The sequence below is a fragment of the Lagopus muta genome, chromosome 5, assembly GCF_023343835.1.
Source record: "Lagopus muta isolate bLagMut1 chromosome 5, bLagMut1 primary, whole genome shotgun sequence".
Taxonomy (NCBI): Eukaryota; Metazoa; Chordata; class Aves; order Galliformes; family Phasianidae; genus Lagopus; species Lagopus muta.
In genome coordinates, this window is record NC_064437.1 from 56,921,120 (window position 1) to 56,937,401 (window position 16,282).

Here is a 16,282-nt window from a genome sequence, read left to right on the forward strand (position 1 = left end):
AAAGTTAAGTATGTGCATTTGGGTGAGAGAACATGAAATACATTGAATAGCAAGGGTCAGCTGACTTCACTGGTGAAAGGCATGACTCAGTTATGGCCCTATATAAAGGGGGTACATATTTCAGAGGATTTGTCTTTTGTTCACAGCATCCTTAAAGGGGTTTGGATCTTACAGTCTTGTGACATCCTATCACCCGTCTTTTCCACGGCATGCCCTCACAACTTCTAATAAAAAGGGCATACAAATTTAAAAGGCCAAATCTAATTCTATTGCATTTAATACAACTTTTGCTATTATCTCTAGGGGAAAATGGATTAGAAAATGGAATCAAACAGATGTCACGTACATAGAGAAATTAGAAGCTTCCTTACCATGTGGCTTTTGATCAGATCTGAAGTTGCTTTGGAGATACAGAGCACTGCAAACACGTTTGATGTAAACAGATTATTTCACAAAGGTTTTATTCATAATTGCATTGAAATTGCTAGTAGTATTTTTAGCAGCCATTCTGCTGCTGCTTTGAGAAATTTATAAGAAAGCTTAGAGCCCCAGATAGTGTGGTAGGAACTCTTGATAAAAATCAAGATCTGAGGCTTTGTTTTCTATGTCTACAAGGATAACAATGGCATTAGAGATTATTATTATATGCCATTACAAAAGTCAAAATGTCCTTCTTGTAGATATTAATGATAAATTGTTACTAATATACTAAGAGATCTTAAACTGAGAATATTTAATATTTAATGAGCAATAAAAAGATAGAAATGCATCCAAGAACATCCTGCCAAGGTTCAGCAAAGAAGCTGTCCTTAAATAGTGAAAGACATCATCATACTTTTGGAAATTAAGACAATTAACAGTCAAGTGAACTATCTGAATCCATACTGTGTTAGCACTTACAACTTGGGATATTTGCTTTTCCACAGTATTAATACTTGTATGCATGTTTAAATTTTTTTTTTTTTTCATTTTAGCTGAAAAAATAACACTTGGGGTGACTATTTATTTTTTATTATTTTTTACCTGGATTTATTCCTTTATACTTCACTATGTTCAGTTGTATTATCCATTAGTATAGTGCACTTCTTCATTGTGAAGTCTTTGGATATACTTCATTATTTGCTTGAATAGCAGAACTGCATTTATCTCAACAACTGAAAATGAGTTTCTCATCCTACTCTAGTTCCATGTTTCATTCCTGCCAGTAACGTAGTTGAACCTTTTCATTGAGGTGGAATACGGGGAGACAGCAAGATACGATTCTTTAAGTATATTTATGTTAATGACATTTCTCATGTTCAACAGAGCTATTCATTCTTTGCTCTAGTTTAAATGAGAATCAGGCCTTAAGTGTGACCAAATTCTGAATCTGTTGCAAGATCTTTCTGTTAAAAGAAAGGTTCAGCATCGCAGAGCTAGAGTTCACTCTTCAAGGAAACACAGCCTTTGAAAAGGGATTTCCTAACAAGCTTTTCCATTGCTTCATTGATACAGGATTTCACAGATACAAAGTTCAGAAGAAATCATTGTATTGAGTATAATCTACAGCAGTACTGTCACATCTGGAGAAAAATCCAGAACTGAAAGTTCAAAACGGTAGTCCCAGCTACTACCTCAGACATTCCCATCCCTACATGTTGCTGATAGGGTTTGTAAGCCCTACAGGAATTTGGGCTCATCACCTTGTGGCTTTGCTCACACTGTGCAGCGTCCAAATTTAGTTATTCTGAAAGCACAGGTCAAAACTGGAAAGCATTTGTAAACAAAGACCTTTCTTTGCCCTTCTGCGGGGAAGGCTGAATGGCCACAGTGCACTGCAAGCACTCTGTACTTACTGTTCTTTCTATTCTTTCACTTCAAAGAATCATCTGAATTCAGAACCGAGTGGAAAAATGGCCTCAGACTGGAACATCGTGTAAACCCCTGCTGAGACACCGTGCTGAATACTCCGGTTAAGGATGCCCATGCCCAATGCACTGAGCACTAGTAAAGAGGCAATTAATGTTCCCAGTGAAGGCCTGCAAACAATAAAATGCTACTGTACCTTTTATTACATTGATCAAATACAATCAGGCTGCTACAGTTGCAGGAGAAACAAAGGTCTATCCAGTTTGTGGAAATAAGGTCTTTCATGGTATAATAGACATTAATTCTGGTGTGTTTATTAAATTAGTCACTTCTAATTAAGATGACATACAAGGAATGTATTTTATGATCAGCTATTGTCTAGGCTAGGAAATGTACCAAGCAAAGGGAAACAATATGCTTCTTAACCAACACAAAGTGATACAGCCATACTGAAAATCAGTGGGACTTTGCAAACTTACCACAGGGGAGACTTGCCATTTAAATGCAGATCTCCTTATCTGCAATCTCATGCACCACGAATCTGTCACAAAAATGTCTATGGGAGTGGAATTTGCATAAGGTTTTCTTGCTGCTAATGGGAATCTTGGGTGCACAAACGGTTGTCATTAGTGTCAGAAAGAGCAGGCTGAGCTGCACGAATAGAGGTGGTGTTCTCTGGGAATGTGATGGGTTGTCCCAGAGGGGTCTGAGCTGCCAGCTGCTTTTCTCCCGGATTTCTATTACAGGAAGGCAACTTTCAAGGCATTTGAGGGATAAAAAGGTGGCTCCTTAAAAGTGCTACTAGCAAGGAAAATAGTAGTGTCCATGTGTACTTGTTCTTGAGAACGCTCTCAGCTAGGAATCCTCATTCCTCCTGCAGGTCCCACAGCAGAAATGAAGAGATTATTACACATCATTTACCAGTCTTCTGAGCACATGCTAATACAACACCATGTGGTTTGGTGAGTGCAGGATACACAGGGTCCTCCCAGAGCAGCGACTTGTTTCCCCATGTGGGCAGAGAGGGGACAAGGTCATCTGAGCAGCCTCACAAGAGTGTCCCAAGTCCATGGTTGTAAAACCACCTCCCTTTGTTCAGACAGTTCTGATTTTCACTTGCTCTCATTGCTTCTCCTTCAGTGGCCTTTCTGCCTGCTGTGCCCCAGGTCTAGACCTTGCAACACTTAGAATAAATAAAAGCCAGAAAACTAAGATTTTGTCCACATGTGAGCTATGACCTTGCTGGACAAAACATACAACTTCTATATATTTTCATTTATTTTCACAGCCTGCACCATTCCTATTTGATTGTAAGGACTGAGGGGTTGGCTGTGTTTTCTGCACTATGATCTTCTCTTTCTGTTTTAAGTGAAAACGGAGTCCTACTGATTGTAATTTCAGGATACTTCTCTGACATAAATAAATACTCATTTCAGACTATATACACATTTAGGCTGAATTGTCAGTTCCTGGGTACAGTCCCACACAGTATGAAATGGTATAAAAACTGGTGTCATTATGAGAAAAAAACACCACTTAGCAGATATGTTTCTGAAGTGAAAATGTCAGCACTTTTCAGTTTCCTCATTTTCAGTGAATCAGCTAATCAGTGCTGGCAAATAAAATAATTACACAGTAGCTAGACTAATATAATTTAAGCATCTTCGAAGAGATGACGCTGGAAGGGAGCTAATCAGCTACTAACTGCTCCTCGGTTCAACTAAATGTGCTCTGTATAAAGACTTGCAAATTGATTTGAAATGCAAGGGGATTATAACAGAAATACTGTCAAAACCTTGTCAGCAGAAAACTGTAGCACTAGAGATCTGGCTGTAGCCTGACAGTGAGACACCTGGTAGATGTGACAAGACTGCAAGTTCTCTGTAAGCTTGAGATTTGTGAGCAGTGAACCAATAAAAGTTTAGCAAGTGTTACTGTGAGCCTGCTGTGAAGAACAAATTGCAAGTTGCCCTGTGTACTTGCATAAGGTGAAATATATGGAGTTTATTTCATCCTCCACCTCAGATAAGTCTTTGGGTAAATGCATCAACGTTGCAAATAAAAAGCTGCTGTGGTGCCTCTCTCCCAGTAATTCCCAATTTTTCACTGAGGTGCTGAGGTGTGTGAAAGTCAAGGGGAGTTTTGCAAGTCCATCCTTTCAGGTGAACACAGGAGCTGAGAGGGCAAACAACAGAGGGAAGGTCAGCAAACTGGAGAAATAGATAGAAAGTAAGTTCAGCAGCCAGCTGAATGAAATGACTGTATCTTCTGTCCCATCAGCTAAAACTCCAAAGCTTCTTGTTTATGCTAGCACAAGTCCCTTGAAATGATTATGAGAAAGTCTTTGTTCAGCTATATGCCCTAACACATCTATTATACGACGGGATTTCTGCTGAAATAGTGAACTTTGCTATGGGTGAAGCTGAATTACCATCTGCACATGCATCATTACCAAGAGCATAACAAATCACCTTCCTAAACTGATAGACCCTTCGAGTAAGTTATGGTCTCTCTGCCTTGATTCATGTTTTGAGATAGTGCTTGTAAAGCACATAAGTAAAGCATACTTAATTATATTACACATGGTGAAAATCAATTTTCATCTGAGCATCCTGTTATCCTATTATTAATGATTCTGACAAATACCTTTTTTTTCAGAATATACAAGAAATCTCATTATCACAGTTGCTCATTCCTCTACACATCTTGCTAGTGATAAAAGGCACAACTGTCAGGAAAAGACAATCTGAACCTCTTGTATTAATGCTTCAAATCTCACATCTTACATTAAGATTTTTCACCTTTGGCAAATCTCAAGAAAGGAACTTGTGCAGTCATTTCCACTCAGCTGAGGATGATAAGAGACAGTGTACATTTCCACATAATCTGAGAAAAATGAATCTCGTTATTTTTGGTGATGTAGCAAAGAAGTAATGACCCTATGGGATCTTATTACTTGGCTGAAAAGTGAATTAGCTTTGGCATAACCATCTCGAGTGAATTACTCTAATGATCTGTTTCCTAACTCTTATGGGTGATCTCATAACAATGCTCTCAATCTGGGAGTATGCAGGAGAGCATAAATTGGTTTTGTTTTTCAAACTCCAACTTCATTTTCAAAGCAAATCCCTGAGACACTTTGCCATAACTATTGCTAAGGGAAGCAGCCATTGCTATTGGTGATGATGACACCTCCTGTGACAGTGATAAAACTAGGTCAAAGAAGATGCACTCCTATATCATGGCACAGACACAAAATCGAAGGTGACCCTGATGCGAAGGAACAGGAGATATTTTCTTCTTCTAACTAGTTAACTTGGTTTACCAGACAGGCTGAAGGAGTTTCAAAAATAAATATTTATTAGAATCTTAATTAACAGTGTTCAGGATTTTTCATTCCTCGGTGGTCAGAATGGAGTGTAATGCATAATTAACTAATTAACTCATTTCTGCACTGCCTTGGGGTATATGAAGATTCCTGCAATGAGGCTGACTCAACTATGGTCAGTGAGTTGCTACCTAGCAGTGAGGCACTGGCCCAGGTTGTCCAGAGAGATGATGGTGTCTCATCCCTGCAGACACCCAAGGTCAGGCTGGATGGGGCTCTGGTCCCTGTTGAATGCAGAAGAGTGGGACCAGATGGCCTTTAAAAGTCTCTTTCAACTCAAATGATTTTATGATTCTATTCTATGAACTCCTTGCAGATCGATTCCATGCCTCCACGTCCTGGAGTCACAATGATACTTGCTAAGTAATGCTAATCAAGGCTGTGATTGAAAAAAGACATACCTGCATAGCATTTCTGCTATGCACTCTAATTACTGTATGTTACAATGTGGGTAAATATGCAGTTGCAACACTGGGGTTTTAATTAAGCAAGTGCAGGACTGATAAATTTGCTTTAAGCTGGTGACTGCTGGTGTGTTGCACACGTGCCCTAGGCTATGCTCACCCCATCTCTGCAGCTCTCCCCCTGTGGGGTCTTGTTGCTTTAAACTGTTGCTTGTTACAGAATCATTGGTGAAGATGAGGCTCCCCCTGGAGGTTAATTTTCTGGCACCTGTGTAAAGACCAGCTGTTGGATGACAGCCTGTCAGGTTTTTAAAACAACCTAACGCTAAAGGGCAGAAACAGTGTGTCTGACAGCCGTAGCAGCAGCAGCTTTGCCAGGCAGCCCATACAGCAGCCGGGTTGTGAGGTACTACAGCACCATATGTTGGCTGCCAGAAAAATTCTGCAAGGAGGGATGAAATTCCAAATTGAACGTGATGAAAACGTGGATAAAATACGTGCCCCTAGCTCCCATCCTCTGCATGGCCCTAGAAAGAGTAGAAGAAATGTCTGTCGTTTAGCGGTAGTTAGCACATCATTTGCTGGCTACAAACAAAACAATTTTTTATCATTCTAATCAAGGAAAAATTGGAACAAGGAGTGAGAAAATGGCACAGTCAAGAGCAGCCCATGGCTCAGCCTCACAGAACTTGTTCTGCATCCTGGGAGACCCTCAGCTACCACGCAACAAAATGATATAATACACCAAAACACCTTCTTAGGGCTGAAATTTTAACAAAAGAAGGCATTTGAAGAAATGGTGTCATTGGGTTCCAGGTCTGCACGGTGTTGAACTCATCGCTGGGCAGTATGAAACTTGGTCCTTGTGCCTTAGCACTTCCCTGTGGGTAAACCACAGGCCCAGCAGTGTGCACCTCTGGAGAGCCAGGCTGTGCTGCTGCGGCATCCAGCACTCATCCTGACGCCAGTTCCTCTGGCAGGAGCCAAATTGTCAGCCCTACATGGCGTGGTGCTGCCTAGTTCTGTTCCACTGTTGCACAAGGATAAATGCACCTAATAGTACTTAGACTAAAAGTTCACCTAGCTTGGGATCATGCCTGTCACACAGGCCTGATGAAAATGCCTAAAGAAGTATATTATCACTGGATAAACCTACTAATTATATTTTTCTCTTCACCAAAATTCAGCAGTTCCTGATCCCAAGATGCCCCTTCTCACTGTGAATTGTGATGTAGAGAAACCTGTGGGTCAGTTAAAGTACTGCCAAGAACAGCTCAGCAATGCTCTACTGACACAAAGAGTTTGACTACAGTGTGCTAACCTCATGTTTATGAAATTAATCCTCATACAGATGGATTTACTGAAGCTGAGATGGCTCAGGTCAGTTCCTTGAACAGAGCTGTCAGGATTTGCCATGATAATAACCACAGCAGCTGCAACAACACAAAGGGAAGGCATGGAAGTGGTTGCTGAATTGCTCACTGCAGGTGTATGTACACCACCTGCTTTTTATGGATGGGAAGAAGAGCTCATAGCCAACTGGTTGAAAAGACAGACAATAAGAAGACTCTCAAGCAGTAATGTGCACTATCTGAGCAGTCCAGATTTGAAATGCTGGCATTTTTCACAGCACCCTGCTTACCTACATGGGAACAGTAACAGTGGAAGCAGTCATTTGAAATAGCAAGGAGCAGCTTTTGCACTGTAGACCTGGATAAAACTCAAGCCATTTATTACAGCAGCAAATGCAACCAGAGCTGTGACTGATCTTCAGCAATAAAATCTGATTTTGCTTTTGGTCAGTCTCCCTGCTCCTGGAATGTTTCCAACAAGGTCTTCTTGAGGAAAACAGTGAGACACTGACATAAATTCACTGAAGCAGATTTTGCTAACAACAATGAAACATCATTTTGGCTCTACAAAGGCTGGAAAAACATGTGGCAGAGTCTTTTGCCTGAACTATGTGTTTATCTTCCTTGATAACGACACCTTTGGCAGGTGCTGTAAAGTACAATAAAGATATTGTACTTGTTCATGCTGCCTTGCTGGGGAGGGCAGTTGAGTTCGTTCAGGGCTTGGATTCACTGAATGTATTTGGCAAGAGTCTTCCTGTCAGGACACCTGGCCTAAAGTTATGGCTTGGATTTTTGTTTTTGCCTGTGCAAAGTTGGGAAGGAATTGGGTTGGAGAAGGGGTGGCCTGGAGGGGATTTATGCAAAGTCTTCAACTACCTGATGGTTGGTAACAGCGAAAACAGAAGCAGTGGGACAGTCAACAGGCAAGGGCTGAAAGGTACATCAGGACAAACCTGGAACCAGCGCCCTACAGAAACTCAGCCCTACAGACTTTGAAAACCCAAGTGAGCAGCTTGATGACAGCTTTTTTAAAAGGATAATAAGTGAAGGAGATGAATGTAGCCCCACATGCAAAGAAAGGTTAAGAAGCAGCATACTTAGTAGTGGTAATTCATTAAAGCTGTAAAGTGTTCTTGCGTGCTACAATGTGATGAAATCAGTAAGTTTTCAATTCCTCTTTTTTAAGGAAATTGTCTGTTTCTCTGCTCTCAGATGTTCACATCCTATGCACCCTGACGTGCAACAAGGGAGAATAGTTACTAACGAAGAAAAATCCATACAAGTGAGGCTTCTCTCTGCTTGGTAGCTTCATGACATTCTGAATTCTGGTCAAGACCAATAAATGTTAACCAGAGTTCATTAACTTTCCCCTAAACAAAATAGAACACCTTTGTTTCTACAAAGTTCACTACAAGGATTTTATTGGAAGAGAAAAATCTAAGCTCTTTTCCCTATGAATAGTCTTAGATCTGAGTGTTTCTGACATTTTTCAACTCTAATTGGGCCAGCCTGCTTATTGGGCCATATTCCCAAAGAATGAGAATTCATTCCAAGCACAGAAGCAGAAACAGCATTTTTGTTGCTTGTTTTGTAACTGCACTAAACAGAGTTTCAAGAAAACATCTTGTTATTTAATATGCATCCAATACCACGACTTATTATGGTGACTCAGTAGGAGATAAGGCTGTTTCAAAAACCTAGTCCAACTTTTTCAGCAGAGCAACCTACATGCGAGAGGAGCAAATAAATAAGCTGTGCACTGATTTCAAAGAAGTCAGTAAGACTGACGTTTTAGGAGTCATCCACTTTGTCTCATTAAGTTGACTTAAAGTGTGACATGACTATTCATCTTTTCTCTCATCTATCTCTGAACAGCTCTATCACTTCCATTCCAATTGAAGCCCCTCTTTAGTTTTTCTAGCTCTGGAGCTGGTCATTTTCCTCCTACATTTCTCCATTTAGTTATTCTTGTCTATCATCCAGGGATCACTTTCTCTTGTTCCAGCAATGGGGGCTGTAGAGTGGAAGCACACAGGAGCTGACACCTAGCTTTACTGGTGTTTAAAACTGAGCAAACCCAGCTACTATTTTGGAGTTCTATACACCACAAATAATAAAAATGAAACTTTGACATTGAAAAGATATATGGAAGCACAGATTACACTTTTGAGATAGAGATGCAGTTCTTTTAAGGGCAAAAAGGACACTACTGATTTTCTTTGACTTCATCTCATTACCAGCTGTAGAATAGCACACCTAGTCAGCTGCACATTCAGCTCAGCATTGTTGTGGAAGGACTGGCATATTTCCTGTAGAAAGGCAGTCAAGTACCAGCCTGTGGGTGGGGGAAAAAACTACTGCAAATCTATGTGTGGTTGAGGTTTCAGTAGTCAGGAATATATGGAATATATCTGTAGACACTGACAATTAAACACACCCATGAGAACAGCTTTCCTATTTTCTCCTTGATGCCTCCATCACACCAGGAACTGAGTAGAATTTAGAGGAATGTAAGAGCAGCACTTAACCTCTGCATTTCATTTGTCAGGTGAGAAATGATAGAGCACTCCAAAGGCATGGAGTCAGAGCACACTGTGTTGGCCTAGCATTTGGGAACTTCTCAGGCTCGTTATTTCTTCAGTTTCAAAGTATGTGCTTTACATACAAATGGGCTAAATGACTGCAAGCAGAGTCAGTGATGTGGGTCAGCAATGCAAACGTTTGAATGTTTTCCAGCCTAGGTATGTAACTCTTCTATTTGACAGTGAAGTGAATATCAATGAGAACTCACATACTAAAATCCTTCTGGGATAAAAAAAAGGATAGAGAAGGGAACAGATTTCTGTGGTTTTATATTTTGTGTGTTCAACAAATTAATTCATTACTATGCTTCAGAGGATGCTTGATTAAATGTCTCCCAGTGCTGCTGTGGCCATCAGTTTTGCTGATGCCCAAGTGACCACGGTGGAGGTGACACTGATTCAAACAACAGAATATTCAATGTTGCAAAAAGAAAAAGATTAGCAGAGTTGATATTCCCTCTGCCTTTCCAAACCCTAGCTGCCATTCATCTCAATTTATCTTCTTCCTCTCCTCACTCCTCTCCCTTTTCTTCTGCAGGTTTCTTTGGCACACTTTCACTCCAGTTCACAGTTTCTTTTGTTTTGAGGATAATCTGACCACCTTCTAAGGGAGTTTGGGTGATGTAACAGAATGAGTAGAAAGCTTGACTGGCTTTGTCCATATGAAAAGTGAAGATCTGCCTTGCCAGCATGCATTACTTGTGATGGAAAGTAATAACGACAATGAGGAACCTAAAATAATCCTCGCCCCAACCATGTGCACATGGAGTATGTGGCTATAAACACTATGCCCTGACATTGGGCACACTCAGTTAGTTGGGTTCCTCTCGTACTCAGAGGCTGATCTTTGACTATGTCAAGTTTCTCTTGTAAAAGCGAATGAGTTTGCTGGGGGCTGTGCTTGGTGGACAGCCTGCCAAGATATGAGGAAAGCCAATATTTCTATCACTTGCTCACCTTTTTTTTTTTATAGCAAGGTGCTGATTTCTAGCAGTGTTCCCCTTCAGTGCAGCACCTTGTGCACTAAGTTGATGATTTCAGCCGACTTCCTCACTGTCCCTGTAATGCAGACCAAAAACTGTATCAACAACTTGAAAGAGTCTACTCCATGTCAAAAAATCAAGCTGCTGTAAATTCCCAGTTCAACAATACCTTCTCTCATTTCCTCCCACTGAAGATCTTCAGCAAATACCGCTTCTAACTGCCTTGTAATTCTGGCAAAGTCGTATACTCTTGTTTTTTCACATGATTCTAATTGTCCGGTTTGCAGGCAGCTCTCTGTGAAAATCTGATGGAAATCTACATCCACAGAGAGTAAGATGGCTCCTTGGTGAAGTTTAGATAGCCTGAGTCCTTGATAAAGCCTGCTCACAGAGGCAATATATTCTGTCAGAGTAACAACCAGTTAGATATTAAGCTTTGCAAGCTTTGCTGGCCATTGAGTCTACTATGCAGGAACTGAACACTGAGAAAACAGAACATTTTTCAAAGGTGTCAAAGTGATTCAAGAGAGTGTTAGGACTCAGCCTCCTGAATCATTTAGATCTCCTTGAAAAATGCTACCCATTAGATACAGAGAGAGGAACCTTCCGAGGATCTCTCAGTCTTTATGCAGAGAGACAAACTCAGCTTGCGCGCTTTGGCAGAGCTCCAAAGGAACAGAAACACAGGGAAATCTAGGGAAGGAGCACGACACAGGAGACCACATTAATTTTTTACCACCCCTACCACTGTCTTGATGAGGCCTTTGAAGTACTCACAATGCTGTTTGGAAAAGCTTCCTGCCAAACAGGAGGAAGAATTTGAACTGTGTTTTTTCCCCTCATTGTTAAGTTAGGCGGGAATTTGCCTGAAAAAGATTAAGACATTATTTTTACTCTAGTTATACACTTAGCCTAAAATCATTCTTTGCCTAAGCTTATTAAAATAAAATCCAATCACCTGAGGAGCTTAATTTGGTGTCAGATGCTGCACTGTCAGCAGGGTTGAAGTGTTTCCTTGTCTTTGCTTATCTATATTTTGTATTTGTTTGCTTCAAGCTGTTTCCTGGTGCACTCCACAATAACCTTCCCTGCCTCTTTTTGAGCTCATGGTCTTCAGAAGTCTACATTTTCTCTTACCTTTCACTGCAGGTGAATCACCTCATCATTTTAGCTGGCTCTGTTTTGAACTCCCTTCAGCTTACCTCTTACCGTTCAGAGCTTGCATGAACTGAACATAATTTTCTTAAACTTACTACTACTCTAATAGTGATACCGTTTTTTGCTTCACTGTGATGCAATTTTTGCAGGTTTTTTCAGACTGACCTATGAAAAATCACTTGCTGATCCACTTCTCCAATCTTAATCAGTCTTATCTATCTTATCAGCACGTGCCTGTGGATTTGCTCTAAGTGATTAAAGTGATATCCCAAGGGTCTCCTAAATGCTCCTCATTTGATTTTCAACTTCATTTTCACTGTTATCCTTCAGAATGACAAAAATCCAGCACAATTTTTTGTTTTTCAGAACAATGCTGAGAACTTCTGATTTTTTTTAATGCTTCTGATCTTTGATGCACAAAAAGACTGATAATTTGTGTGCATGCAATTATAACATTCTCATTGGCTTGGAATGTCGTTTATTCACCCTACATAAATCATTAGAAGTAGCAGAGCTTTAATTCACTTCATGATGTTTCTGTTATTAAGTGAATTGAAGATCGAACTTAACAGTAGACCCATTTTTTTTATATACCAAAGCATTTTTTCCTCTAGAGAAATGATGAACAAAAATTCTAGTGTGTCCAATAATTCACCTGGGCACAAGATTTCTATGTGGCCATAAATCTGGAACAAGAAGATCTGAACTCTGAAGGCCAGGGAGAATAATGACATGAAAAGGTCATGGCAGAGAAAAAAGGATTGGATAAGTGCAGTTAAATTAGTTGGGATAAAATTAAGATGTTATCAAATTTTATGCTTTGGGATGTAAATTGAAAATCAACTGAGCTCAGGAAGAAGCTCTTCCTCTTGCCAAAGAGTGACAAACATGCTAGTTTTATTTCAATTGGAATAACTGGTGACACATCCACAATTTTTTATCTTCCTTTGCTGAAAGTGACATTGCCAGTGCTCAGACATTAAACAAACCTGTGTTACTTGTCATTTAGTAATTCCCTTTCTTTGATAGGCACAGCATTCCTGTGCAAGGGAAGAACAGACATCAGTTTACCAAATTTCAAAAATATATATATATATGTTTTGTGACTGGTGAAGAGAACAAAAACTGGAGGAGACAAAGGAAACATTACAAAAACAACTTACTTCAGAGCAATGGAAACAAAACATAGTATAAACCCCAAATCAAATATTTGCAGTTGTCTTTTTGCTTGTTTTCTACCATAAGCAATAATGAATAAAATAGTCAGACAGGAACCATACACTTCCTCAAAAAAGAGAACTAAACACATTCACTGTGCTGATGTAACTAACATAAAAGTGATATAAAAACACAGCAGCCACCATTTATTTTCTTCTAGAGAGATGTTTTCTTGCGATGCAAGCCAATTAGTTTTTTTCTCTGAAGAAACATGAAAACACCAGAAATAACAATTTTGTCTGAAAAGAAACAAACAGCATAGAAATATACTTGATCAATAAAGACATCTTAATGTACCTTCAAAAAACTGAGAAATAGAGAAAAATAAACTGCTGTGGTTTTCCAGAAAAAACTTTTTTTTTCCTAAACACATGCTAAACAGTTTAGCATTAGAGTCCTGCAGTCATCTTTTTCAGAGTGTCTTCCTCTTTAGAGTGTTTGGTTTTCAAATAATAGTATAAATGCATGATAAGATATGTGCAGAATAAAATAAGTCACACCTATGGCAGTACTGCCAGATCAGTCAGCCTAAATAAAATCAACATGGAATCATATGATCATTTAAACTCAGCTTGGAAAAGACCTTCATGTTCATCAAGTCCAATCACAACCTAACTATTCTACCCTGACTCCAACAAGCCACCACTAAATCATGTCCCTGAGAACAGAAAAGTAGCTAAAGCCCAACAGGGCAATTTGCTTCCTTTTTGTTACACAGAAGTCTTCATATCTCTGACACTGGTAATTCTACTCCACAGATCATTTGTTCCCACAGTTGCAGCCATGACAAAATATCTTTTGTGCATTCCTCCTTGGGGGACACCTAATGTCCTCAGGAGGCAAAGATACCATTGCAAGGCATCTTTGCCTTTTGATCCAACTTTAAATGTAATCATCAGTACAGTACTACTTCAGTTCAGCTGTTTTGAAGTTATCTATGTAAATATAGTCACCAAAAAAACAAACAAACAAAAAAACAGACAATGAGACCCCTATCCACAAATCTTGACATCAGATTTTTATAATCTTATCTCCATATTTCAAGATATTCTGTTTGCTTGTCCAGCACTGACTACTATGGCAGTGAGTGTTACCTACTATGTTAAAGGAGAACTGGATCAAAGTGCTTTTCGTGTGTCACACTTGACTGCAAAAATTTCTGTATCTGGGTGTTGCAGTCAGGGAGTGAAATCATTTGTGCTATCAGATGCTAAACTCATTAAGGTACCCAGGTAGCTAAACTTGGAACTGAACAAAACTAACAGCACAGTAAAAGCAAATTGAAAGAGAAGCAGTACAGTAAGGTAAGAGAAAAAAAAGCCAAGATGTTACGAATCTAAATACTACTGCAGTCCTTCTGCAGTATTCTTTATGTGAATTCATTGGTTCAAATGCAATACTGTACTGACTGAAATCATATGGAGCTTACAAAGAGCATAAGTCCAGCAAGAACATCCCATGATTACTCTAATCTGTGGTATAGAGCTCCCTGAAGAAATACAGAGCTTTAAGTGGCAGATATTAATAGTAAGAAAAAAACCATATAATTTAGAACATGATGTTTTAATTTTTTTTTTTTTTAATAAATACTGTACGGAATTCTGAAGGTCCTCAAAAATAAAATCTAATAGATAAAATTCATATTTAAGGGAATTTTTCAGATATTCATTATAAATAATTAGAAAATAGACTTCTACCAGGAAAAAATGTCCTAGATTCTGAAGGTCTCTTCTGGGCTTTCAATGCAAAAATATTGGTGAAAATGTGAAATGGTGATAATTTTTTAAGCCAAGCACGTGAATTTCTTTTGATTTTGCACATTGGGCTCTTTGCAATGCACTTGGCTGATTTACTCAACCGAATTCCCAAATCTTAACTGTGCAGACTGTGCTTTGAAAAAACAAGATTCATCCGGTGTATTCAAACCATAACACCAGACAGAAGACTAAAACATGTGATATTTTTATAGTTTCCATTGCTAATCTTAGGAATAATCTAGAACTGCGATGGGAAGAAAATAATTAAGGCCATTTGCTTCAATCTTTCACATCCTCGAGACCCAGGTTAGAAACGTACTCATCTATCACAACCTGACATGTTGAATGAAAGAAGAAACATGGGGTTGAAATCTTTGCCCAGTGGATATTTTTAACTAGAGAATAATTCAAAATACAAAGGAAGGTGACAATAAAAAGGAAGCACAGAGACTGTCAAGAACATGTCAAAGTTGCAATGTCTATGACAAGAAAATCAGCACGAGGATTTTTATTTCATATCCTTCATCTTTAAGTCTTAACAGCCATTACAATAATTCTTAAATATGTGATTAGTACATTAGCTAAAGATTAATAGTCTTTGTTAATAAAAACTCAAAGAAAAGCTCACTGATGACTTCCCAAGGGTGGCTACAGCCCCTGGAACAGAGTTTTAATGATGGGGATTATTTGGAGACATAATAAATTTGGCCCTGTTGCTATTGGCTTTGGATTTTAAGGAGCAGATGACACCCTGCTGCAAATTATCGTTTAGATTCTCTTGGTGTTTAATTAATTTGACTGGAGACAACATATAGGCTTTTGGTTAATGGTATCATATAGCTCTCCTGTACGACTGCTTTGCTGTTAAAATTTCTTTGACTTGAGGGCAATTTTAGTTAAACAACAGTTAGGCAGACTGTTGAGGAAATCCAGATGGCTGCTTTATGAGATGTTTGAGATGCCATGTTGGTACTAAAAAGCAGTGACAGTAGTTGCAAAAGCAAATTTTCCCTTCTGAAGATGATCTGCTTTATAACAGCGAATGCTCTAAACTGCAGGCATCCATCTGACAGTACAAAATCAGTTTAAATGCAGTTGAAATCCCAAACACCACTGCAATCCAGTGAAGCTTTTTGCATTAATTTCACTAGAACGATAAACATTAGAGGGTCAAATCTTTATGCAATGTTCAGTACATCCCTGCAAACTAACAAAACTCCTGATACTCGAAATCTCTGAAACTTCAAGTAACAAGGGATGTTGTTCTTCCCTTTCACTTAGGGTATATAAACTTTTTTTATGATTTTTTTTGACAGTCTTCCTTTATAAGGAAGGTGGCACTGATTGTCCTCTTTCAAGACAGCCAAAGTGATCTACTGAAGCTGTTGCTGCTGCTATAACATGAATATGAAAGAGGTTTTTTGGAGGCAAAACAAGACAAATGCCCAGAGAGTGAGGAAGAAAGAGCAACAAAGATACACATGCTGCTTCTGTTACTTATGGTCTCTGCTTAAAGTGTCTGTGTAAGTGGGAAATGGATTCTCCACGTATCCTTATCAGCTGCTTAAAGCCAGGCTAAGATATGCTGC